A 26,226-nucleotide genomic window follows, 5' to 3' on the forward strand; every position below is an offset into this window, starting at 1 on the left:
TATTTGTGGTCATGTATTCAAACATTTTATGTGTAGCGTACACAGAGTGATGCACATTTATGTTTCTCTTTCAATTATTCAAAAAATGGCTTAAGAAAATCTAGGAAGAGCTGAGAATAAGGAGGAAAATAAATGCACAATGTTTAGTGATATTAAATTTGAGGCTCTAAATGTAATTTCATTACTATCTGTAGGAAAAACATCTCCTGAGAGCTGCAAATAGAACAAGCATTTGCAATGCAATCGGTCTCGCCTTTGAGGCCTTATAAGCATTTACCATACAGCACATTGTTTGCAGCTAAAGGTCAGCAGCGATACCACCGTGCTGGCGGGGTCCAATGCTCTAAAAGAGGCAGGAGAACGTGAGGAGATGGAAACCAATCTGTGAGGGGGGCATAGGAGGGGCCCTATTGTGAATAAGAGTGCACAACCTTGGTAGGAGTGCAGAGGCAAATGCTAAGACGGAGCAATACGTCATGAAATGAAGCCGCCATGATGCAAGTGGATAAGGTAGCTCAGTGTGTTAAACACTTGCTGTCAGGAGCTGTGTGTGCATCCTGCACATTACAGGTTCGGATCCAGACCAGGAGTGCCAGGGGCAGGTGCTCTTTACCACATTACAAAACGGCACCACAAATCTCACTATCTCAGGCAGCAGAGATGGGTAGATTTTACGGGCTCACAAAGCAGTGCTATTGTTTGCCGGCTTTAACTGAGTATGTGCTACATCCTAATTTCTGTTCCCATCGGCACTTACCTGCGTTTGCTGGGGTACACGCTAACATCACGGACACTGCAGGCTCCTAGCTGCAACCCCAGTGGAAGAGCAGACGGAGGATTAAGCAGAAGGCGCATGGAAGTGCACAATAACCTACTCGTGATGGCCATAGCATGTCTGGCCGGAGGCGGGCACAAATGTGTTGGGGATATATCCGAAAATTCAAGCGCACAGGGCAGGCTTTCAATTTTTACATAGTAAAGTGTGTTTTATCGAGGAGTTTGTCCCCTGTTCATGGCTCTGCTTCTGAAAACGGAGCAGAGCAACAGATAAATGGTTGGATGCAGCGAGCGGTGGAAGTGCATTAAAAACAAGATTAAGACACTAGAGGGAGAATTGTTGTTTATGGGTGGTGCGCATGTGTTAAATTTCACGGCAGGATTAGTTATACAGTGTGGGGGTTGTACATGCGTGATCTGTCTCAGGAAGTTATGCACGGATGCGCATTCGTGCCGGCTGCCTATTCTTCTGTTATGTTACTGCCGTTATCAGGGCCGGCTTTAGTGCTGGTGGCGCCCTGTGCGACAATGTTTGTTGGCGCCCCCCCAATGACCACCTGCACCACGGATTCTCTCACTAGCACCCTTTAACAGTGACCAAGTCACCATAACCACACTCTCTCAAGCTGCATTGAATTAGTTATATAGCGCCACTCATACCAGTGTAGGGTGTCCGAGCACTTTGCATCACACACACATTACACAGAGACAATCAATCATACGTGTGTAAATCAGTGTATAGGAAATGTTACATAAGCCAAAGGACTGAAAGTGTAGGAGTCACATGTCATCCATACTGGTAGGCAGTATAGTTTAAGAGTGCTTGGTGTGGAGAAGCACAAACTCAGAGTCGCAAAAGAAACAGCAGAGTTGGGAGTTTTCTTTAATAATAAGAATCGATTTCTAGCCAAATTAACCCTTTTTGCAACATTAATCAATGTTCTAAAAATATATACTTTGCAGTGTGTATGCAGTTCTGGGATGAAAGTTAATAGCTCACTATTCTATATTCGGACTTTAAGTTATAAATTGCAAGTAATAAAAGGATGCAATGCAATCGGTCTCGCCTTTGGGACCTTATAGGTTTTTAGCTATGCAGCATATTATCCTAGGTGCTAAGAAATGTAAGAAAGACAAATTTCTTTTTGGGCCCATGATGAAACTGTTAAAAGGCCAAACTGCAAAGCCCATAATGCAGCGAGCACATGGTTGAAGAAATCTAAAATAAAAGATGGTTTCCTCTGTCCTCCAACCAAAGAATGGTGTTGTGAAATGCTACATAAATGTTAGTTCCTGGCCTTCTTACGTTTCTTTCTCATAGGCAATGAAGGGTTATACAGCCCAGAGGGGGAGAGGGCAGAGAGGCCTTTCAGATGTAATCATTAACATTAACACTCCTTAGAAAATCTGCGCTTGGAGTTCTTTCCAGAACAATAAGAGCATTAACAGTTAGAAGTGTCCAAACTTGACACTCAGAAATATGGATTTCGTTGACTGCTTACACCACCACTGTGAAGTGCCCTGCATGAGCAGGTGCAGCCCAGGCTGCACTGCTAACCAGCGACAGACGTCAGGGAAGTCAGAAAGGGATTTATAAGTACGTAAACTTCTGTAGCACTAATTTGCTTATTTCTAAAAAAATTGCACAACAGCAGGAACTTAAGATGCAGTCCAGGCTCCTTAGTCTCCGAGTTTTTTAAACTTGGCTTTTGAAGTTGGCACTGTTTAAAACAAAAAGTGTGATGCTGCAATGCCACTGCCACAAAACCTCAAGCGCACTAAAATGTCCTGTTATTCTCAAACAAACTTGTTCTCTTCTCTCCTGATTTCTAACTTCTTGCTCAACTTTCACTGCTTATCTCTTGTTTACCAGCCTTCCAAATGCAACCTACACGGCGGTCACGCCTCACAGCATCCCGATGTTGCAGTTTCTCTTGTACTTCTCTCTCATTTCTACTCGTGCATCGCAATGCCAAGGCTTCCTTGCATTTAAATTATTTGCCACAGTCTCATTCATACACCTTCAACTGTGAGCGGCCCTCTACAAGAGTGATCGCATATGTACTAAATTCGAGTTTTAAAAACATGACTTTTGTTTGAATATCATTGTGTTGAGAACTGTTTTGCCCCCATCTTCCTGAGGATCTGATTCAACTTCTACAAAATCTTAAATAAGTAAATTCAAATTTCGCACCTCATGCCTATCCTTTCCTGCCACACTGACCACTGTTTGCACATGAGCATCGTACATACACCATAGTGTTTACCTCTCTTGTCCAACTATCACCTTTTAACAGTGGACACAGTCATCAAACGCCATGTCGGTACCCTGTCCACTGCTTGTTATCATGTAATGGGGAGATGTTCTAACACTCCTCCCTGCTATTAGTCATTAAATTACTGCCCATGCTGACTGAGGGGTGCACACAGCGGTTTAGAAACGAGCCTCGGGGAGCCATGGAAGTGAGTGGCCATATTTATCCGAACACTTTGTGCAAGCAGTAAACTGCTTTATAACATATCTACTCTTAACAACATAGCGTCAGCATATTCGTGTGACATCTATTCTCACACATTCATGTGCTAATCAAACAAATTAAACCTGACGATCACTACTGTATTGAGCCCATTTCATTTAGCTTATATGCTTCTGTGCCCTGGTGGATTTCCACAGCTACCACTCGCTTTTGCAAAGCACTACATTCACAGCGGTCTGCTGTATTGAAGGGTGTGCTCGTCCACTATTAAAACAATCCTGTAAGGGCAAAAAAAAAAAACAGCATTCAAGTCACACATATTTAGACAGGTGGGCTCCCGCTTCTTAAGATTGATCTAGGCGCTTTGTGCCGAGCCTCTAAGAAGGCAAGAAAAGGAAAAAATAACACCCGATAAGATAAAACAAAGATAAACAAAATAAATAAATAAACACGCACGAGATGCGCCTGCCTCCTTCCTTTCGTCTATGAGCCCAACACCGAATCCGCACTCCACCAAGCACAGTAACTTTTTCTCGCTGTCCCATGTTTCGCTGCAGTCCCGTTTGCAGGCGCAGGTTCCGATACATGGGCACAACTTCCTGTTCAGAAAGGAAATCGAAAGGGGACCAGCATACATTTCTAGTGACTCAAGCCTCCGGAAGGCTGCCATAGCGGGTCAGAACTCTCGTCTTGGCTGTAATAATAAAAGTATTTTCCTTGCATCGCATCTAAAGCAGACTCAGGAATGTGACACTATGGCGCACATGCGTATGCTGTAATTAGCGACCGGGCATTGCGCGCATGTTAAATTTAAATGACTGCGCATGCTTCTGCACGGACACTGTACGATCCTGTGTCAGAACGAACTACTTTAAAAACAAGCATTTGCAATGCAATACGGCTCGTATTTACGCGAGACGTATTGCATTACAAATGAGAGTGACGGCATTTAAAAAAACAAGAACAGGACTGGAGGGGGTTATTGGGGGACGAAAAGTGAGAAACTGCGGGAGGGGGCAGCGGGGGGGGGGGGGACAATGGGCAGGCCCCTGCACCTCCTATGTTTTATCGGCAGAGTGTGGGCTGTGTCAGTCAGTGACTGACTCAGACAGCCTGGCGCACGGCGCAACGGGTGGCCTGGTAAATAATTAATTAATGCTGGCAGGCGACTGAGTGAGACCGCAATTGTAACAATTTAGCGCTGCAGCACTCAGTGACGCAGCCAGAGCTGAGGTCACGAAATTCGCCATCCCTCCACTCCTACAGCCTCGCGTGCGCACGCACACACACGCACGCATCCACTCCTCACACGCTTGCTTAGGCATGCTGAAGTGGAGGCCTGCTTGTGCCCCGGGGGGACCAAAAAGTGCATTGTGATAGAGAAGCACTCTATTAGGTTCCTGCTTGTGCCCCCGGGGCACTGTGAAATGCACACAATGAAAACAAAGATAAATCCCTTTAAGGGCTTGTCTTGAAGCGAGGAGCGCTGGCGCACCATATAAGGCTGCCGACTTTGAAGCTGGAGAGCAGAGTTCAATCCTGGCTTGGGGTGTATTAATTATAAATAATTAAAAGAAGGTCCTCGGTGTGGGCTGTATTAATCATAAAATACAAATAATAAATAATTAAAGCGAGACTTGAGCTGTGTTAATCCTAAATAATTAAACAGAGATCTCAGAGTGTGGAGAAACAAATAAAACAAGCATTGTAGGGAGAGACAAATTAAACAAGCATTGGCAATGGGGTTGTGAGAAGGCATCAGAAGAAAGTAGTCTGTGCAGTAAAGGGGCCAATAGCCGTGGAAGGACACAAATGAAGACATGTCCATCATAAGGAGGGACTAACAAGCCTACAACCAATCAGAAGCTACTATTTAAGACACCAGCCAATGACAATGATGGGTGGAGATTAGTGGAGAGTGGGCGGAGCTTATATACACTATAGTGTATACTGCATGTCTCAACGAGACAGCGCAAGCGCTGCCTAGGCGAGACCTAAAAATGAAGTTACAGAATAAACTCCCTATTAGTATTATTGGACAATGCAATATAGATAAAATGAACATTCTTCCAAAATGTCTTTATCTTTTTAGGGCAACTAGTCCCACATTCTTTTTTCAGGTGCCTGGAAGGTGCCATTGCAATTTTCTCTGCGGTTACAGGTGGGCGAGACGAGCAATCCAACTTATGAAGCCTCCAAATAAGCGGGCCTTCAACTACCTGATTTTAAGTTATATTTCTGAGCTGCGTTTGTGGGGCGCTTGCGCAGTTTATTAATCCTGAATACAAGAAGCTTTCTGCTATCAGCTACCTCTGGGGGTAGAATGTAGTCTTTTTCTATACTGGCTGGGGAATCCAAACTATTACAATAGGGTTTGACTTAAGGTCGTGAAGGATACTGTCCATATTTGGCAGGAAATGTGTAATAAATATTCAATTGCTTTTTTAAATAGAGAAACGCCGCTGGGGGATAATCCTGATTTTCCTTTAGTGTTTCAAGATCCAATTGGGAAGGCCTGGGTGCAAGCAGCTAAATTTGTTTTTGTTGGCCTTAGGACTCCGTGCACTTTACCACTGCCAACGAGTGCTTAAATGCGTGTGATCAATCCTCTAAACATGGTAAAATTGGCTTACTTAATTTACTCATAATTTCCTAATAAAATTAGTACTACATGTTCTCAGGGCCTGGAAATTAGATGCTTCTGGTGTGTCTGCAGCACTTATTGTGCCACCCACATAAGTGCCCACTTAAGTGATCAGTGAGTGCAGTTGCAGCCTTGGGTGTAGCTCCAGAGGGTGGGAGTGAAAGCCTCTGGATGAGATCAGGTCTTCCACATTGATGACAGCATTCTTTCTGGGTGCACCTTGGATATCAAGCAGGGCAGCAGTATTTTTGTGGGAATGCAGGATGATGCTTAATGACATGATGCTGCTTCTTACTTGAAAGGCTTGTTACAGTTCGCAGCCACAACTGCTTACGGAGACTGGGTCATCTCACACAACACGTGTGGCTTTTGGCTTCACTCCCACTAGCAGTCAGATTCTTCTGAGTGTTCCTCATGTTGGTGCCATTCTGGGATTCACCTCCTGAATATTTTCTTTTTCCTACTCACACTCTCCGTTCGGTCTCAAGAGGCAGGCTTCTGTGTGCTAGGCAGACCCTCTGCTTCTCCAGCATGATATGCAAACTTCAGATGATGCCTCTTCACCTCTCAGACTGTCTGTCATGTAAACACAAATCCTGATCACACATCAACCCTTTAAGTACTCTATGGAGCATTCTTTTCTTAGGTCAAGAATAATTTTGAACTAGAACAAAGTGGAGTGGATTGGGTCTCACTTGTTTACTCATTTCCAAGGGCAGGTAATCTGTATCAATTTTCCATAGCTTTTGCACTGGTTTCAGCTGATTAGGTCCCACTTGTTTACTCATTTCTGAGACAGGGTATGATGAGCCACTCTCCAAGGCGTAGGAACCGGTTTCAGTTGGTTCTCTTTCAAATCTAATTTTCTGGTTGTGTCTCTTAAGCACAATTGTGTGCAATGTGATGGCTCTCATAGTAGGTGGAAAATATGCTGGCTCCAAACTGGTGTATCCACAGAAAGGTCATAAGAAAGTATGTGATCTCTGCAACTGGCTGTCTTCGGCCTTGCTGAAGCAGATATCAAGGACAGACTAAAGTGCAAGTCCACTGTTGTATCTCAATTCCTCAGGTGCATCTTCTCCTTAGCTGCTCAGCCTAGTTAATGTGATGTCTGCGTGGAATGTTGGAATGCTTGATGACAGAGAGACTGGAATGTTGGTGTGCCTGCTTGTGTGGTGAGACTGGCAGTTGGAGAGAGTGGGCTGAGCGGCAGAGATGCTGCTCCTGGTGGGTCCTGTAATATACTTCTACTAAACCAACCAATAAACCTTCTACTTCTGTTATACTTACTGGCTACCTCTGATCATCATTGAATCCAACCTATTTACATTACAACAATGGCGACGATCTGGAAGAAACCCTGCGTGCTTTGGCCACAAGACTACAGCAAGACTACAGCAAGTGAGGAAACTAACATATTTACAGAACTTTATTCTACAAGAAACTACTCAAAGCTAAGCAACTTGAAAAAGAAAGGAAAAGAACGCCCCCAAGGTCCCACCAGTGTCCTTCACCATCTGGACAGCCTACCCAGGGCGCTTCACATTCCTCATACTTATGGATTTTTACTTCAAAAGAAATTAGAAACTGCGTCAATTAATATAAGTTTAAGACTGGCTTACTTTCAGAATCCTGCTTACCGAACCGTGAACTTTAAAAAAAAAAGAAAGAAAATGTTCCACGATTTTTAAACTACTGCCTTCAGCAGTGCCTAGCTACGTGTCAAACATTTTGAGAAACTACGTGACAAACATTTTGAGAAACTTGATGTTATTTATCTGATGTCAGAAGACACCGTTTATTTTTGCTCTAGCAAGGCTGCGGATATCACCATGGACATTAGTGTGGCATTGGATAATTATTTTAAGGTGTTGGAGACAGGCGCTCGTTGACTGACTGACGCGCTGGGCTGCTGGACAAATGTTACGTGACCAAGTATGGTGCTCTACCTATGTCTTGGGTGAGTTTTTGTCCGTGTTGACTTTCAAACTTTAAGCCTGGTCAAGGGTGGACTGTTTAGCAGTGCGCGTTGATGTCATGATTTGAAAATGTGGCGCGTGGTTTCCTCAGCGCGCTCGAACTCACCTGTGTTCTCCGGGAGGCGAGTCTGCTTCCATGCCTGTCAGAGCTGTTCCTTGACGCCTGTGTGCACAGACGTACTGTGAGCCATCCGGCTTGGCGTCATCAAGCGTGCCGCCATATTGAGTTTCCACAAGAGCCACCTAAGCCATGCTGTTTCCCGGTGTTCATTCAGCGTTATTTTTTTTTCTGCCAGTAAAGTTTTGGTTTCCGGAATACACCAGGACATCGGTTTTTGCTTTTTCTTCAAATGCCTGCCTGTTCAGATGCCCGGTGATAATCGAGTAGTGTAGCTTGATGAACTGACGCATTTAAAAAAAAAACTATCTTGCAACGAATGAAGAGAAGAATACTTTAAAAAGGGATCTACGGTGACAACGTTATTTATTTTAGTTTATTGTGTTATAATGGTCATCGTATGCTATATTACAATGTTAGTGACATCTTACAGTTGTGTGTTGCTCAACCTTCATAATTTTTACATGATTATTACTGTTGATATTTACGACTTTCCTTATTTGTTTTTACTGACTTAGATACTTTCAGGGTATTAGGCATTATCTTCAGGGTATTTGATGTTGGGAGCTGGTCTCCTTACTCTAGTTACATTCTTCAGTGGGGGTAGTGCGCACACCCTTCACACTGATTTCACCCTACACAGTGTTACGCTTGCATTACCCTCTACATTGTTATCTTTCAGTGATTACTTGCGCAGTGGGGTGTACCCATCTTTTGTTAAAAGGCGCAGTGGGCAGTGTACCCACATTTTTCTTTAGAAACTAGTAACGGGCAGTGTACCCACCTTTAGTTTTAATGTGCGATGGGCTGTGTACCCATCTTTTATTTTAATGCGCAATGGGCGGTGTACCCATCTTAAGTTTAAGGCGCAATGGGCAGTGTACCCATCTTTTATTTTAATGCGAAATGGGCAGTGTACCCATCTTAAGTTTAAGGCGCAATGGGCAGTGTACCCATCTTTTATGTTAATGCGCAATGGGCAGTGTACCCATCTTAAGTTTAAGGCAATGGGCAGTGTACCCATCTGTTGTTTTAATGCGCTATGGGCAGTGTACCCATACTTGATTTAAAATGTGTAATGGGCAGTGTACCCATCTTTTGTTTTAATCCGCAATGGGCAGTGTACCCATCTTAAGTTTAAGGCGAAATGGGCAGTGTACCCATCTTTTGTTTTAATGTGCTATGGGCAGTGTACCCATACTTGATTTAAAATGTGTAATGGGCAGTGTACCCATACTTGATTTAAAATGTGTAATGGGCAGTGTATCCATCTTGAGTTTCAATGCGCAATGGGCAGTGTTCCCATCTTTAGTTACAATGCGCAATGGACAGTGTATCCATACTTTGTTTTGAGATCCATAAGGGGCAGTGTACCCATCTTTAGTTTTTACGCACAAGGGCACTGCACCATACGCAGTGAAACCTATATGTTCAATATTTTGTGACGTTTTTTCTATCGCCTTGCATTGTTTTTCTTATATCAATTTTTTTGCTTACTCTTACTTCTATATCACACTTTTAATTCCTTTATTGTCTATTTCTCTTCTTTCTTTACTTTACTTTTATGATGCTATAATCGAGTGTTTAACACGCAGGTTTTACATGCAACGTTTTACATGCAATAGTTGAATTATTTCTATTAAGTGTTTTCCCAAGGGAAGGGGATGTGCTATATCTTGAAGTTTTTCATGTGCTATTTCTTGAAGCTTTTCACACTGTTTCACCCTCCTTTCATTCTAGTCACTTTCTACTTCTTATTCTCATTTTTCTGACCTGTCACTAGACTTTCATTCTTCCTCTAATGTTTATTGTGCGCAACGATGCAAGTACCATTGTTCATACTTCCATGCTGCAAGGTTGCAAATTATTGTTGTTTATTCTTGTCCAAAGAAAGGGGATGTGTTGTATCTCAATTCCTCAGGTGCATCTTCTCCTTAGCTGCTCAGCCTAGTTAATGTGATGTCTGCGTGGAATGTTGGAATGCTTGATGACAGAGAGACTGGAATGTTGGTGTGCCTGCTTGTGTGGTGAGACTGGCAGTTGGAGAGAGTGGGCTGAGCGGCAGAGATGCTGCTCCTGGTGGGTCCTGTAATATACTTCTACTAAACCAACCAATAAACCTTCTACTTCTGTTATACTTACTGGCTACCTCTGATCATCATTGAATCCAACCTATTTACATTACAACATCCACTCTTGAGACTTAGCTAACTTGAGCAACGGAAACTGCTGTCCCACCCCTGCTGTCCCACCCCTACCATGTATTAAAAAGAAGTGCTCTGGAAGAACTTGTTTCAGCAAAATAGGATGGGATCATTATAATTCTAGGTAGGGTTCGACACTGTATACATAATTAATCATACCTACCTTGCGTAACTTTGCAAAGAGATTCATAAGTACACAGACTCAGTCAATGTTTTCAAGTGCGATAATCATAGTAATATTTTCATATTCCAGCAAATTCAGTTCAGTATTTCAAAGGTAAAGGTAAACCTGTTGGCATGTACAATTTAACAACAGAAGATGTGCCCTCACCCATGGAGAAGAGTAGAAATAGTGATCAAAAGTGTTTACCCTGTTTGTCTCACAGTCGATTGAAAAGGCCATAAATCGACCGAAAGCCCTCTTCTCTACGGTCAAGAAGTTAGCTGGCTCTAATACTGTCCCCACTCCACCCGCGTTAGGGGAAGCGGAATGCAATGAAATTGCTGACTTTTTTATATCTAAAGTCGAAACTATCTACAATGCCCTGTCTCGAGCTTCCCCTATACCCCTGTCTGACTCCTCCACCTGGACCTTATCGAGCCCACCACTCCAGGACATATCGATCTCCGAGTGGCCTCTGCTGGACTCCAATTCGCTGCATGCCTGTCTAACTATAGTCAACTCAGGCTCCCCTTTGGACCCTATTCCTATGAGCATCCTTCGACTACTTTCCCCTGATGCTCTACTAATTATTCAAGAGCTCCTTAACTCTTCATTGCGGGAATCCACAGTCCCGGATGAATGGAAAAGGGCTCTGGTAGTGCCACTTTTAAAAAAACCCGGTGCCGATTCCAAAATGCTTGCCAACTTCTGGCCTATCTCTTTGCTGCCCATGTTCTCAAAGATCCTGGAGCGGCATATCAATTTACATCTTACATCTCACGTGGAGACCACTGGTTTTCTACATCCATCCCAATCAGGTTTCCGCTCCCAGTTTTCCACTGAAACAACCCTTTTGGGGGTTACGGAGAACCTTCGTTTCCATCTTGATCATGGCGAGACCGCGGCGCTTATTCTTTTAGGTTTAAGCGCCGCATTTGACACGGTCTCACATCCTATCCTTCTGAGAGCCCTGAGAACTGCGGGGGTGTCCGGCTCTGCTCTCGACTGGCTGGCCTCTTTTCTAGAACATCGCACCTTCCAGGTTGTCTCGTCCGGTTCCTCCTCCTCTGTTCGTTCATCCGCGTATGGTGTTCCGCAGGGGTCCTCACTTAGCCCTCTGCTTTTTAATATCTACGTGAGACCCCTAGCCACCATCGTGGAAGACTCTGGTCTTTCCCTCTACTCATACGCCGATGATACTCAGATTCTTTTTTCCCTTTCATCGGCCGCCGCTAACTCCCCTTCTGCTCTTAAACTAGGACTTAGTCGAGTTGCAGAGTGGATGCAGGCGAATCTCCTGAAATTGAATGGAGATAAAACAGAGGTGCTCATCCTGGGCAAGCAAAAGCACCTCTGGGGCCCTTCACATTGGCCGGCAGAAATGGGCCCATTGCCTCTTCCAGCGACTCAGGTTCGCAATCTTGGATTTGTTATGGACGAATCACTCTCCATGCGACACCGGGTGGCTAAGGTAGCGGCCACCTGCTTCTCCATTCTGGGATGGCTGCGCAAAATCTTGTGGATGCTCCCAGTAGGATCAAGACGCCAGGTGGTCCAGGCTTTAGTCACCTCTCGCCTGGACTACGGTAATGTGCTCTACCTTGGCATCACCCAGGAGCTCCAGCGGAGACTTCAGCTGGTACAGAATTCAGCGGCTCGCCTCCTTTGTAAGGTCCCGTGGAGATCTTCAATCTCTCCTTTTCTTAGAGACCTTCACTTGCTCCGCATTACAAGCCGGATTAAATTCAAGGCCCTCTGTTTTCTGCACAAAATCAAGCAAGGACGAGCCCCAGGCTATCTTAAGGCCCTGGTTCTACCATACCTTCCATCCCGCACCCTTAGATCTTCAGCTCAGGGCAACTTTGTGATTCCCCGTTTCAAACTTTCGAGAATGGGCGGTTGCTCTTTTTCCTACCTCGCCCCCAGACTGTGGAACTCTCTTCCGGTCACATTGAAACTTGAACCATCTCTTCTGAAATTCCGCAAAGATCTTAAAACCTGGCTCTTCTCTCTTTAACAACTGCGATGGGTGATCACTGAATCTATTGGTGCCGAGAGACCCCTTGTGGGTAGCTGAGCGCCCTACAAATTCTATTACAAATTATAAATTACAAATTACCCTATATTATAATTTAAAGAAAAATGTGCATGTAATCAATTAGGCACACTAAATCCAGAAAGCAGTAGGCTGTCAGGCAAAAGAAGATGGAGCAGGAGGTTTGCTAATGATCAAGCCCTTCTAAGTTATAAATTAAAGTGACAGTGGCTATTTTCATGAGAAGAGCATGTCCCAACTAAGTTACTGCTTTTCAATATGACTGATAGGAAATCACTGCTCATTTCCTGAGAAATTGCTTACTTTGCATAAGCTCCACTGTACACTAGTTGAGACTGTAAGTTACTCTGCATTAGTAGACGGGCCCGGATTTACTAAGATTTCACACAAGTTGCAGTTTTGCATGAAAGGGAGAGAGCAGACTGTGGTGATGTTGGCAGAGTTATGTATGTGATGTCACCTGGAATGTCATCACGTGCCTTCTGCCTTTGGCAGTTGCTGTATGTGCCTGGGATGCTGCAAGCACGGATGGCTCTCTGTTTCTTACAATAAACTTCAAGACTGTTTTACTGCAGATGCGTTTCACTTCATCTCTTCAGTGGCGACAGAAGATGGAATATTTCTCGTTACACGGAAACGAGCTACGCTGGCATCAGAAGACGTACTGCTCTCCAATTTTCCGGTTTGAACCTAGTGTGTGTTCCTACGTTCACCGTGAGTACATGTTTCCTTTGACTTTTCCCCGGGCACACTTATTGTCTTTGGCCGGTACAGAGAGCCTCCGTGTCTTCGTTTTTATTTGGAAAACCGTCACAGCTGACTGTTTTTCACGCTGTGACAGTGTGTACTTGATTTATTGAGTTCGCTCCTCCTGCGCTGGTCGACAGCTCCTTTAAAAATCTTTTATTGATTCCTCACTTACCCGTTTTTTTTTACACAAGCCTATGTGTTATTAAACTGCCACTCTGTGTACTGTTCAAACCAGTGCTGTTTGGTCTGCTTCAATGTTCCACATGGCCTTTCTGCGATTTCCCACACACGCGCCTAATATCTTCGCTCTCAATGTCACACTGAGTTGTGACTCATCTTACTGCGCACCACACAGCCTGTCCTGCGGCGATTTCTCATCCACGCACTTAATACCTTTAAGCGCTGGCTTGTGACTCAATGCTCTGTGCATTCATTACAATCCATATGCTGATGACGCACGAGCAGCAACAGCAGCTATTCTTAAGTGTGTTACTCACGTTATGTTTTCTGTGAATTCCGGTTCCGGTGGAGAGCATTTTCATGATCTCAACTCTCTCTCTCCAGTCATGTGTCAACTGTAATAGAGAGAGGACTACACTGCTGGAGAGGTGGTGGCAATAAAGAAAGGACTCCTTTCCCCAGTGCTTCTAAACAGAACTTACATGTGTTAAAGCATTTTTTTGTGATCTCTTAAAGAAAGGAAAAGGACATCAAAGAAAAAATATTAGAAAGATGAACATGAAAGAAGACTCATTTTTTTTTTTGGGCACAGAATTTACATAGCTTCACAATTTTATTTTTAATCCTCTTTCTTCCTTTTCATTTTTCATTTTTCTTCTATTTCTTATTCTTCTGATCTGTGGTTCTCTCTTCTGTCTTTCTCTGTTTCGGTATTAACCCCTTTACTTTTACAGGTATCTCATAGTCATGCAGAGTGTTATGGCTCCAGCTCCCTTTTTGCAAGAACCAGGAGAACCACCATTGGAATGGAAACTGTGGTTTAGGTCTTTTAAAGCATATTTAGGTGCCATCGATGGTCAGAGATTCAGACCTGAAATTAAAAAAAAACGAATCCATTATCATTTAGGGGTTGAGGGACGACATTTCTTTGACCATCTGCCACCATAAGACCCTCATGAGGGTGAAGATCCTGAGGAATTCGAGATAGCCATGGCTCAACTGGACAAGTACTTTTCTAAAACAGAAAATATTGTAGTACACACATACAATTTTTTTACTAGAGTGCAGACACCTTCGGAGAGTATTGATACGTATATTACTGCACTGAAGGTACTTGCTTCAAAGTGTGAATTTGAAAACTTCACTTCTCAGTTGATAAGAGATCAGCTTGTAGCCAGATGTCATTGCAATAACATTCAAGAAAGGTTATTAACCTGTAAGGATCCTTCTTTAGATAAGGCAGTTGACATTGAGAAAAGCATTAAATGTTCTATGGAGGATGCCAAAAAATTAAAACCTGCTCTTTCTAATGTTTCTGTTTCTGCCACTGTTTCCAGCAAATCCTCTAGTACCAAGAGTGATGATACCAGGAGACCTAGTGTATTTAGAGGTGGAAGAGGCTTCACACAGAATAGGTCTTATGGTCAAAAAATGTGTTGTTTCAGATATGGTTCAACTTTACATGTATCATCTTTCAAGAATTGTCCTGCTTTCAATCAGCAATTCGGTCAATGTGGTAAAATGGGGTATTATGCAAGAGTCTATAGAGGAGCTGGAAGAAGGAAGGTCAGATGTGTCCTGAATAAGTCTGAGAGTAATGATGGTGATGATGTCACCAACCAAGAATACATTGTAGTTGTTAAATATAATTGAAAACATAAGACTTCACTTATTGGTGATCCAGAAGTTGACGTCACTATTGAAACAGTTCAAATTCAACTTCTTGTTGACACTGGAGCATATATTACCATTGTCACAGGAAAAATATTTAAAATTGTGGGAAAACAAAAGTTTGTTACCACCTGACGTTTTAACGGTGGCTTTTGAAGCAGCAAAATCGAACTGATAGGTTACTTCTGGGCTACTATCAGTGTTTTGGGAGAGACCATCAAAGGGAAAGTTTATGTTGCTAGGAAAGGCATCAAGGTTTTTGGTTTACTACATCAAGCTGAGTTTGGTTTAACTATTAAGCCTTGTCTAGACAAACCTGTTTTCATTTATAAGAAGCCAATTCAAGAAATTATATAAATTTCTTGTCTAGTACTGATCTCACAAATAAATATGAGCATACATTTGAAAAAGTATTTCAAGAGCTTCTAGGCAAAGTTTCTGGTTGTCAACATTTTATCAAAGTGAAGGAAAATGTTACATTTGTCAAACATAAATTACATAATGTTCCCCTTAGTATAAGAGCAGACTTATCTCAACATTTGAAAAGTCTTTGTGATCAGGGCATCATTGAAAAAGTTGATGCTAATCTTTGGCTTTTGCTCATAGTTCTTGCTAAGAAGAGGTCTGGGGACTTGAGGATGTGTGTCGACTTAAGAAGTCTGAACAATGCTATCTGGGTCGACAGTTTTCTTCTGCCATGTATTGAAGATCTAATTGAAAAAATGGGTTCTTCCTGTTGGTTTACAAAATTGGACCTCAAAGCCGCCTATCATCAGGTGAAACTGTATCCTCAATCTCGCCATCACACGGTTTTTGTTACTCCTTATGATGTTTTTCAATTTTGCTGCCTACCTTTTGGTTTGGCTAAGGCGGCCGCAATTTTTCAAAAGCTAATGACTGAAATGTTTTAGGCAATCCCAATGCTGTAGTGTTTCAAGACAATATTCTCATATTTTCGAAGACGGAGGCGGAACATGATTTAGCTACTGATAAAGTTTTTTGTATTTTAGAGAACAGAGGTGTAACTGTGCAAAGAAACAAATGTACCTTCAAAGTTTGTGAAATAGAGTATTTAGGTCATATCATTTCAGAGTATGGCATACAGCCCAGACCAGGTTTAGTCAAATGTATTGTGGAAGCCCCAGCTTCACAAAACAGAGAACAACTCATGTCTTTTCTTGGTCGGTGTGAATTTTATGCTAAATTCATGAAAGACTTTGCAAAGACAACTGAGTGTTTCAGAGTACTTCTCAAAAAAGGTGCCACTTTCATTTGGTCGCAAGAATGTGAAAAAGGTTTTCAAACTATCAAGGATCACATCACTAAGGCTCCTGCTTTACAAGCTTTTGTGGAAGGGAGACAAACAGTGGTCACAGTTGATGCTTGTGAGTATTGTTTGGGGGCTGTACTTTCACAACATGAGAAGAATGAAGATCATACTGTGGGTTTTGCTTCAAGGACTTTGTGTCCAGTTGAGCCAAAGTATTCCGTTATTAAAAAAGAACTGCTGGCCTGTGTTTGGAGTATCAAACAATTTAAACACTACTTGTGGGGTAGATCTTTTGTTCTTAAAACTGATCATCGCCCTCTTGTTGATATCTGTCTGGTAAGAAAATAAAGCTCACCACTGCCTGTTTGGCTAGGTTATCGACCAAACGTTTAGAATACTCTTTCCAAGTTGAGTACATTACAGGTGGACAAAACTGCGGGGCAGATTGTCTTTCTAGACTTCCTGCTACTGATGCTGAGGAACAAGATTGGGAAGTAGAAATTGAAGAATGCTTTGTGGCCTGCATCAGTCAAAATAGTTTGTCCTTCACAGAAAGTGATTGGGTGGCTGAGGTGGACAAGGACGTTGTTCTTACTGAGGTTGTATCTTTAATCAGGAAGGGTTGGCCTAAGGAGAAAGGTCTTTCAGCAGAATTACAAATGTATTGGAAAGTTTGTGAAGAGTTATCGGTTGAGGGTGGCAAGGTAGTTAGAGGTGACAAATTGGTTCCTCCTGAGCGTTTCCGGGAAAAGATCATTTCAGCTGCCCATTTCAGTCATTTAGGAATGACCATCACCAAAAGAAAAGTTAGAGCTGATTTATGGTGGCCAAAAATGGATTTCAAATTGATGAGTTGGTCAGACAGTGTGTGAGGCACAACACTAGTGACAAAGTTTTGGTTCTAGAGGGTGTAGTTGAATCTCCTGTATCTCCTCCTGGAAGAGCATGGCAGAGATTAGGGATGGATTTTCTCGGTCCTTTTTACATTTTACCCTCTCATATGAGATATTATTTGGTGCTTGTGGATCATCTTTCCAGGTGGGTTGAAGTTGAACTTATCAGTGTTCCTAATTCTAAACGTGTAGTTAATTGTTTGGATAAAATATTACTAAGAGAAGGTTACCCTGAAGAGATTCTCTCCGATAATGGCCTCCAATTTGTTTAGCAAGAATTGAATTTGTATTTACACAATTGTGGTTTTCAGCATATTAGAACTTCACTTTATCACCCTCAAAGCAATGGCAAAACTGAACGATTTAATAGGGTTGTGGTGGAATGTGTTCAAGCAGTTGTCAGGTCTAAATCTTGTGTTTCGCAAGCCTTGAAGGATTTGATTTGGTCCTATCATACCTCGCCCCATGTTGCCACCAATTTGACTCCTTTTGAACTTATGAGAGGGAGGAAAGCTCCCACTCTGGCTTACCCGTTTTGGATGGTTATGACTTTTCATCAAAGTTGCAATATGCAGTGTGCATGGGAGACTGCTAACAAAAAGTATGTTGATGGTGGGTCTAAGAACTGTGGTTCCACTAGTAAAAGAGAAAACCATAGACTTTATGTTGGGGAATGGGTCTGAATAAAAAACCCTATTTCAGTCAAAAAAGGGCTGTCCAAGTTTTTGCTATCTCAGACAATTGTGGAAGTTCGCAGGAATGCATTTAAATTAGCCAATGGAGACTGGTGGAGCACCTCTTGTGTTGCTAAGGATCCTTCTAGGTTGTTTAATGCAAAGAAGGGTGCTTCCCGGGAGGATGGTCTTCCTTCTGCTCCATCAGTTTCGAGACCTTCCTTTTCCAGTTTGGATGGGTGTGAAAGGTCTAACAGGAAAAGTACAAGGGTTTTTGTCAAGCCCAGTAGATTACAAGATTATGTTTGATCGCTTTACACCCTTATACTTGTTACTTGTATTTGTTTAATGTATATATTGCAATTTCTGTATGTACTGTAGAGAGGTTTGTATTATTAGAGTTATTTTATTAAAAAGGGGGAGGTGTGGTGATGTTGGCAGAGTTCTGTATGTGATGTCACCTGGAATGTCATCAGGTGCCTTCTGCCTTTAGTGTTCTATCTTTGGCAGTTGCTGTATGTGACTGGGAAGCTGCCAGTACAGATGGCTCTGTTTCCTACAATAAACTTCAAGACTGTTTTAATGCAGATGTGTCTCATTTCATGGTGCCTATTTACAAAGCTATGTCACAGATCTACTCTCTTCTAGCACTGCTACCCTTGTGACTGCCTAGCGTCAAAGCAAAGAAATCAATCATGTAAGCAGGTGTATATGTTTTCCAGATTTGTATTAGAATCAATCTCATTTGGTAAACATTTGATAATGTGGTCCTGGTGGTTCTATGGAGTGTTGTCAGTGGCTGTTCCTCTGTTGCCTGAACTACGCTTAACAAAACTTGGTTCCCCACCCACGACCACATCACAACATACAAATGAATTACCCGTATGGGTCCACACTTTATTTTCTTGAACCGGATCTATCACTAACTCCAGACTCCATATATCTGAGCCAGGTATCATCTTGACAGCCATATAGGGGGTTCTTCATCTTCAAATAAACATCACAGTCCTGAAGATGGTTTAGTGGATGTTTACTAAATGAGATAGAAACTTTGATGGATGACCCCTCTTTCGTCTGGACAATTCATATTACCCCTAAGAGTCTTGTTTTTGTTTAAGGACAAACATTCTTTAGTTGTATGCAGAATGTGGGGACAGTGTACGTTGTCATATATTAGAAGATTTGAAACTCCAAATACAATATAATAGACATTGTCAGGGTAGCATAAGATATTTTTTTAGAACCCCTGTATTTTTTTGATATTTGCTTGATTCTAATACAAATCTGGAAAACATATGCACCTGCTTACATGATTGGTTTCTTTGTCTCGAAATTATGTTCTGTGTATCAAGTACTTATCCTTTTTGTTTTGAGATGTCACTCACAGGCATCACTGAGTAATTAACATTTTCTTAGTACCATTGCTTCCAAGTGAATCCTTTGTTGGCACCTTTAGCTACCTTATTACAGTTGCCCAAGTCCACAAGGGAATATTGGGTTGCCATTTTGTATAATATAGTTTCAATGCAGGCACCCTCGCACCTTGTCTCAGGGGTGCCTGCATCAGGGTCAGGATAGTTTTGCACAGGAATTTATACCTTCCTGCACAGAAACTATCCTTTTAGTCTATTTTCTTTTTGTATGTGTATTGCAGGTTGCAGCAATGTAGCACAAATACAAAGAGAAAAAACAAGAACAAATAAAAATATTTCTCCCTGTTACACCATCCTCAGGTCACTGCCTGTTTTGGCGCAAATTCATGTTTACAAGTCTTTATAAATATGTGTTTGTGCCAAAATATATGGGTAAATGCACGGGAACACCCACGCAATGCCTACCCGACGCAAAGTAGCACATTGTAGGGCTCTGTGCTGCACTGTATTACTTGTTTTTTTATACAAAGACACATACAGCCAGGAATATTTGCAGATCTGTAGAGCCTACAGCTCTCCTAGGCCTTTTCAGGACCATGAAAATAGAATCTACTGTGTGGCACATGTTCACTTTTGACGTCATGAAAACTTTCAATCCGCTATACTTTCAGAGCCTATTGAAGTATGTCTCCTCACTACAGCCCCTTGGTATGCATGAGTTTGTTAGCTGCCTTATATTAATTTCTAGTGCCACAACCGCTAGGACTGATTTGAAGCAGTCTATAAAGGAAACCGAACATGACATACCATGATATTCCTCATTGTGAAGCTGCTTCATTTAAGTTAATTCTTAACCCCCACTTCACTTTCTCTGGCCTCCTTATTTATCGTCCACCCGGCCCGCCCAATTCCTGGGCCACATCTTTTCCGGATTACCTTACCCCTTTGATTATGAACTCAAATAATTTCTCGATGCTCGGCGACTTTAATTTACATTTAGACAATCTTGCTAACTCCACTTGTAGCAATTTTATCTCAGATCTTGCCGCTATGAACATCTTTTTGCATAACTCGGGACCCACTCATAAAGCAGGCCACCTCCTCGACCCCATTGTTTCTAACCTTCCTAGTCTTCATTGTGACCCGGCATTGCCCATTCATTGGTCTGACCACTTCCTATCTTCATTTACTATCTCGGCTCCTCTCGCCTCCACATCTCTATCTCATTTTCTAAAGACTTCCAAAAGAGACTGGAAAAAATTCGACCAGAATGCCTTTAACGATGACCTACGCCTGAATGGTCCTCAATATGACTCTAATGTTGAGTCTTTCTCCAATAATGTACATAGCTGGCTTTCAACTGCTATTGATTCCTGCCTTCCTCGTACTCAGAAAAAATTCACCAATCACCGTCCCCCGGCTCCTTGGTTCAACGATGCTCTAAAAATCGAAAAAGCGAAATGCAAATCCTTGGAACGTAAATGGAGGAGAGATTATATGCCAGAACTTAAAACGGCATATATAAAATCAAAAAAACTCTATCCACAAAGGCTCTCTTCGTCTCGAACTCTATCACCTCCGCTACTAATTGTTCCAAGACACTCTTTAGCCTGGTCAAAAAGCTTGCCGGCTGAGACCCTGGCTGCTCCTCCCCCTCTGGGAAGCGGCCAGTGTGAGTATCTTGCTCACTTTTTTAAACAAAAAATTGAGAAGATCCACCTTGATATTGCCAACTCTCATCTCGATAGCAGCCCCTTGACGACACCACTCTCTACTACCGCTCAGAATGTTCCTTACTTAGGTATCAATGAACATTCTGCGGCAGAGTTTCCGGTTGTGCCCACCACCACGACTCCTCTCCTTGACACTTGGCCACTCCTCAATATGTATTCTCTCACTCTAATTTTAAATAAAGTAAAGTCCGGTTCCCCTAGCGACCCCCTACCCCCCTCTATACTTAAACAGTTGGATCTTCCCCACATGCATATCATTTTGAATGTCCTTAATGTCTCTCTCCGTGAATAGGTGGTTCCAACTCATTGGAAACATGCTATGGTGACTCCCTTGTTGAAAAAGCCATCTGCTGACCCTCTCATTCTTTCTAATTACCGTCCTATTTCCCTTCTGCCAATTTTTTCCAAGATTCTAGAGAGTCATATTCACTCTCATTTTGCCCAATTTGTCGAACAGAATAGAATTCTTCATCCTTCCCAATCCGGTTTCAGGTCCAATTTCTCCACTGAAACCACTCTACTAGGCGTCACAGAGAAGCTTCGCCACCATCTTGGCTGTGGAGAAACCGTGGCGCTTGTCCTGCTTGACCTTAGCGCAGCGTTCGACACCATTTCACATCTTACACTTATTAAAACTCTAAAATCCGTGGGCATAGGTGGCTCTGCTCTGGACTGGATCATTTCCTTCTTGAATGGTCGCACCTTCCAGATTTTTTCAGCCACTAACAACTCTGACACTCATTCCTCCCCCCATGGGGTACCCCAGGGCTCCATACTTAGCCCTCTACTTGTTAATCTCTATGTAAGGCCTCTAGCGGACATCGCTGATCAAGCCGGCCTTACTCTCTTTTCTTACGCAGATGACTCTCAAATTATCTTTTCTCTCTCTTCCACCGATCCCAATTCAACATCTGATTTACAACTTGGCCTGTAGAACATCGCCTCATGGATGGCCCAACACCATCTTAAACTCAATGGTGATAAAACCGAGGTCTTAATCCTGGGTAAGGATAAAGACCTCTGGGGTCCATCTCACTGGCCCACCGAGATGGGTACCCCCCTCTACCCTCTAATCATGTACGGAACTTGGGCGTCTACATTGATGACTCTCTGTCTTGGCACCAACAAGCTGTCAGGGTTGCAGCCACATGCTTTACCATCTTGAGATGGCTGCGAAAAATCATTTGGATGCTGCCCACTACCACTCAAAAAACAGTGGTCCATGTCCTCATAACCTCAAGGTTGGACTACGGAAATGTCCTACTGCTAGGTGCCAACAAGTCTGTAACCCGTAAACTGCAGCTGGTTCAAAATGCTGCAGTCAGACTTCTTTGCAACATTCCCAGAAGCTCGCACATCTCTGGCTACCTCCGCGATCTTCATTGGCTTAGAGTGGAAAATCGCATCAAATTCAAAGCCTTGAGTTTTATGTTCAAGATAAGGCAGGGTCTAGCACCACCCTACCTGCATACTCTTGTTAGCCCTTACATTCCCACGCGTCACCTCCGTTCTTCTACGCTTGAGAAATTCACGATCCCTCGTTTCAGACTTGCCAGGATGGGTGGCAAGTCCTTTTCCTACCTTGGCCCCTCCCTCTGGAACACCTTGCCACTTGCCATTCGAAAGGAAACCAACTATATCTGCTTTTGTAGATCCATAAAGACCTGGCTGTTTAGCCAGTAATTTCTCTCCTTGTACTTCACCAGCTTGTTTCACTGCCGTCCTGGCGCTGGGAAACCCTTTTTGGGTAGCTGTCGCGCCTTATAAATTTAACTATAATAATAATAATGATATGAGTTTTGTGGCACAACACCAAAATATACTTTTCAGAATATCATAAGCCACAAATACTGTGCCCTAAATAATATTTGCAAATTTTCACCCGGGGGTGGCTTGATGCCAGCCGTGGTGGGTGCACACTAGGAGAGCTCTGAGTGTCCAACACCGCTAATCCCCGACATCCGTCTCAAACTCCATTCCTGTCCACAAAATCTTTGCACCTGGGGGTGCAGAAATGCATTGCATGCCAGATTTGGTGAATACTTCTCCCCCAGCTGCGTGGGGAGGTCACCCACGGCCTCGGACTGGGCAGAGTGGACTGCCTCATGTGGCTGCGGCTTGCTGCTCCATGTCGCTGGGGAACTGTGACACCTCCTAACCCTGGCTCTTGTAGACTGGAGGTGAGTGCCTGAAGGGAGACCCCAGCACCTGGTCCTCTGCTTCCCGTTTGAGTGTCCTGGTGTGTAGCTGAGGGGGCGGCAACCGTTTCCGAGGGGACCCTCGGCCTGGGCTGTCACTGAGGACGGCCTGCAGCGAGGCCTATGTAAGTTTAATAAAATAATTTTTAATTATTCTTATTTAATCCTATACACTACTTTTAATAATTATTCATGCACAACAGATATTTGTTTACTTAAGGTAGGAATACATTTTTTGCAGTACCAGTGGTTGACAATGTGTGGTGATGGATTTATTTAATCTCTGAGCAGGATTAATACTACTGTTTAGGGAAGTTTACGAATAGTAATGGGCTTATTTTTTTGTGAGTGGATTTGTGTTCCTCACTAAACCCCTCCGTAACCATTTCTTAACCTATCTTTGCTTGACCTTAAACCCCTCCCTTTTTTGTTGTATAAATATGCCCCTTTTCCAGCCAATTTTGAGTACAACTGTTATTTAAGTGATATATTAAATTACATCAAATGTAGTTTGCTGAAGTTTGATGCAGGACTTTTTACTGTTTCTTTATGGCAGTAGTAACTTACATTAGTAAATTTTGCAACACATCCTATTTCAAGGAGTGGAGAAGTACAAATCTGCACTTTTTATTAACTTTTCTCTCAGACTTGGTAATTAGCCAATAGTAGCAAACATTTTTGAAAGAGTAAATATACCCCTGAAAATTACTTACATTATACGTCTTTTGTGTAAGCAGACCAGATTAACTTTACATGTTAAACTGTATGACTTATGCTCTTTGTGGGTCAAGTGTTGGAGGTTTGTTTCAATTCATCTGTATATATTTACATGTGGAGTAGCCGTACAAGTTTTGGAGGAGGATGGGTTATAGTAGCACCCTTTTTGCCTTTAGGTATTTGTCGATCTTATACTTGGGCTTTCTCAATAGTTTTCATATTGTTAAATTTGGGTAATTCTTCGGCCCGGGCAAAGTTCGCGCCGAGTCATGCTATGTGGAACTCCATGGAGTGGCTAAAAAACTCCGCCATGCTATTTGCGGAGTTTGCCGGTGTGCCCGTTCGCTTTCTAAAATGCAATCCGGAATACGTCTTTGTGTTCCAAATCACGTGCGAACAGCACCACGTGGCTCACTTGGGCACGGCCATCTTTGTAATCCTCCACCCTTCTCAATAATCGAATTAATCTACCCCTCATTTTTATTTATTGTATGATTGTGTGTTTTTGTATCTGTGTATTTTATGTTTAAAAAACAAATACGTGACTTTTTGTATTTTTGATGACTTTTCACCTCATTTATTTCTTATTTTCTTTCTTTTCCTGTCTCTTTTCTAATCTTTACCCCACCCTGCACCATCGAAGAGCAGGGTCACCTACCTTGAGGGCAGTGCCGTCACTCAATTGTGCAGCTCAGGTGATCTTCAGCAAGGAGAAGGTGGCAGGCCTAGCAATGGATATCCCCTGCTGGAGCGTCGGCTGTGCAGGGGGAGCCAAGCTCAGTGCACCATCCTGCAGCAGATGCACCACTGGGCCGATATCCATGACCGGTGTCAGAACCTGCTCGGCGTCGAGATTCTGGTGCGCGTGAGTGTTAATTATTTGTTGTATTTCTATAATGCTAACAGTTTTTTTTCCAGATGGCAGCTCACACTTAGAGGTAAGTTACGTTTAGTTTACGTTAAGAATATTATTAATATGTGATCCAGTTTCTCAGCACTACATAATTGTACTCATCAATGGTGCACGCTTTGGCTGATATATTAAGAAGCCATTAAAAACATCTTCTCTCCTCATGTCACCATAGTGAATCAGTGATATCGGTGAGTTAGTGTTCTCTGTGACATTGTTTATGTAGCTCATACATGTCCAAGCTATTTCCACAGCTATGTGTAGTATGAATCTATGCTTTGCAAAAAAAGAGAAAAAGAACTATTGATGGACAGAATGCAAAACAATGTCCTACATTTACCCCAGTACAGAGATCTGGGCCTAAATCCATCATTTTTTGCTCACCATGTCATGCCAGGCCAGGTCCTCCCTGGACTGGAAACAAGCATCCTAGGACCGGTTTCGGGGTTTCCCCCTCTTCAGCCAAGATAGCTTAATTCCAGTGGCATGGAGAGCAGGAGACTCACGTCTGAGCATAAAAAAGGGAGACTGAGTTGGTCCATCAAGGGGGTTGAGAAGAAAGAATAGAATTAAAGATCATAGAATAGGGGTTTTAGGATTAGTATGGGGGACTCACTGATAGTCGATAGACTTGAAAATAGTACTATAGGAGGTCTGTTTAACAGAAGTACACACAGTGTTTGCCTGTCATAATAATTTTGTGGAGATTAACTGAATAATTATCTTTCTTTTACCTTCTTCATTTCTTATATCAGCACCCAAGGGCAAGAAGAGGGATGTTGCAGAGATCTGTCTGGAAGTAGCTAGTCAGCAGGACTTGCCGAACCCCCAGCGCTGCTGCCGAGGGCTCTGCTAACCTCGGTAAATCCTAATATTTATAATGATCATTTCCTTAATTTTGTTTTTTAGGATTGTTGTCGGCTCAGGGTAGAATTTTGGGGTATTGGGATCTTGGTGCTGGGTTCCAGTATGGTATTTGCTGCCTGTAGGCTGGTGAGAAATAAAGTTGCTCAGACACCCTTACCTGCTGTCTTCCTTTCATGTGGTGACGAGGACGGGATACAAACCCACTCGAGCAAAGCACAATGGATTACCTCTTTTTCCTCCGCCCACGATCCTACTTTTAAATTTAGCCTCAAAGATCTTTCAATTCAACAGACATCCCAGAATAAGTTGCATCATGCGCCCATGACTAGTACTGGCTAGAAGGCCCATTGGCAGACTAGGCCACATACTAAATTAAATGAATATTGAAAATGTATTTAAAACATGGAGAAAATGTATAAAACTGTGCAACAATCTTCCTTTACAGTGTGGAAATATGGATTTTTATGGTCGGTTATGTCCCCTATCTTGGACCCCAACGGTTTCATGTATAAATCACAAGTACATGTATGTTCCCTCCAGTTCCAGTTATGAAGACGCAAACACATGTGCGT

At 42.8% G+C, this 26,226-nt stretch overlaps 1 long non-coding RNA gene across 3 annotated transcripts in view; it reads right to left on the minus strand.

The window, feature by feature from the left end:
• Positions 1-4,045, minus strand: part of LOC146862564 (uncharacterized) — a 342,103-nt gene extending 338,058 nt beyond the window's left edge. For all 3 annotated transcript variants that reach the window (XR_014978481.1, XR_014978483.1, XR_014978482.1), the window contains exon 1: positions 3,711-4,045. This is a non-coding gene — a long non-coding RNA (uncharacterized LOC146862564). The remainder of the gene's footprint in view (positions 1-3,710) is intronic.
• Positions 4,046-26,226: the final 22,181 nt, after the last annotated feature.

The sequence above is a fragment of the Triturus cristatus genome, chromosome 2_2, assembly GCF_964204655.1.
Source record: "Triturus cristatus chromosome 2_2, aTriCri1.1, whole genome shotgun sequence".
NCBI lineage: Eukaryota > Metazoa > Chordata > Amphibia > Caudata > Salamandridae > Triturus > Triturus cristatus.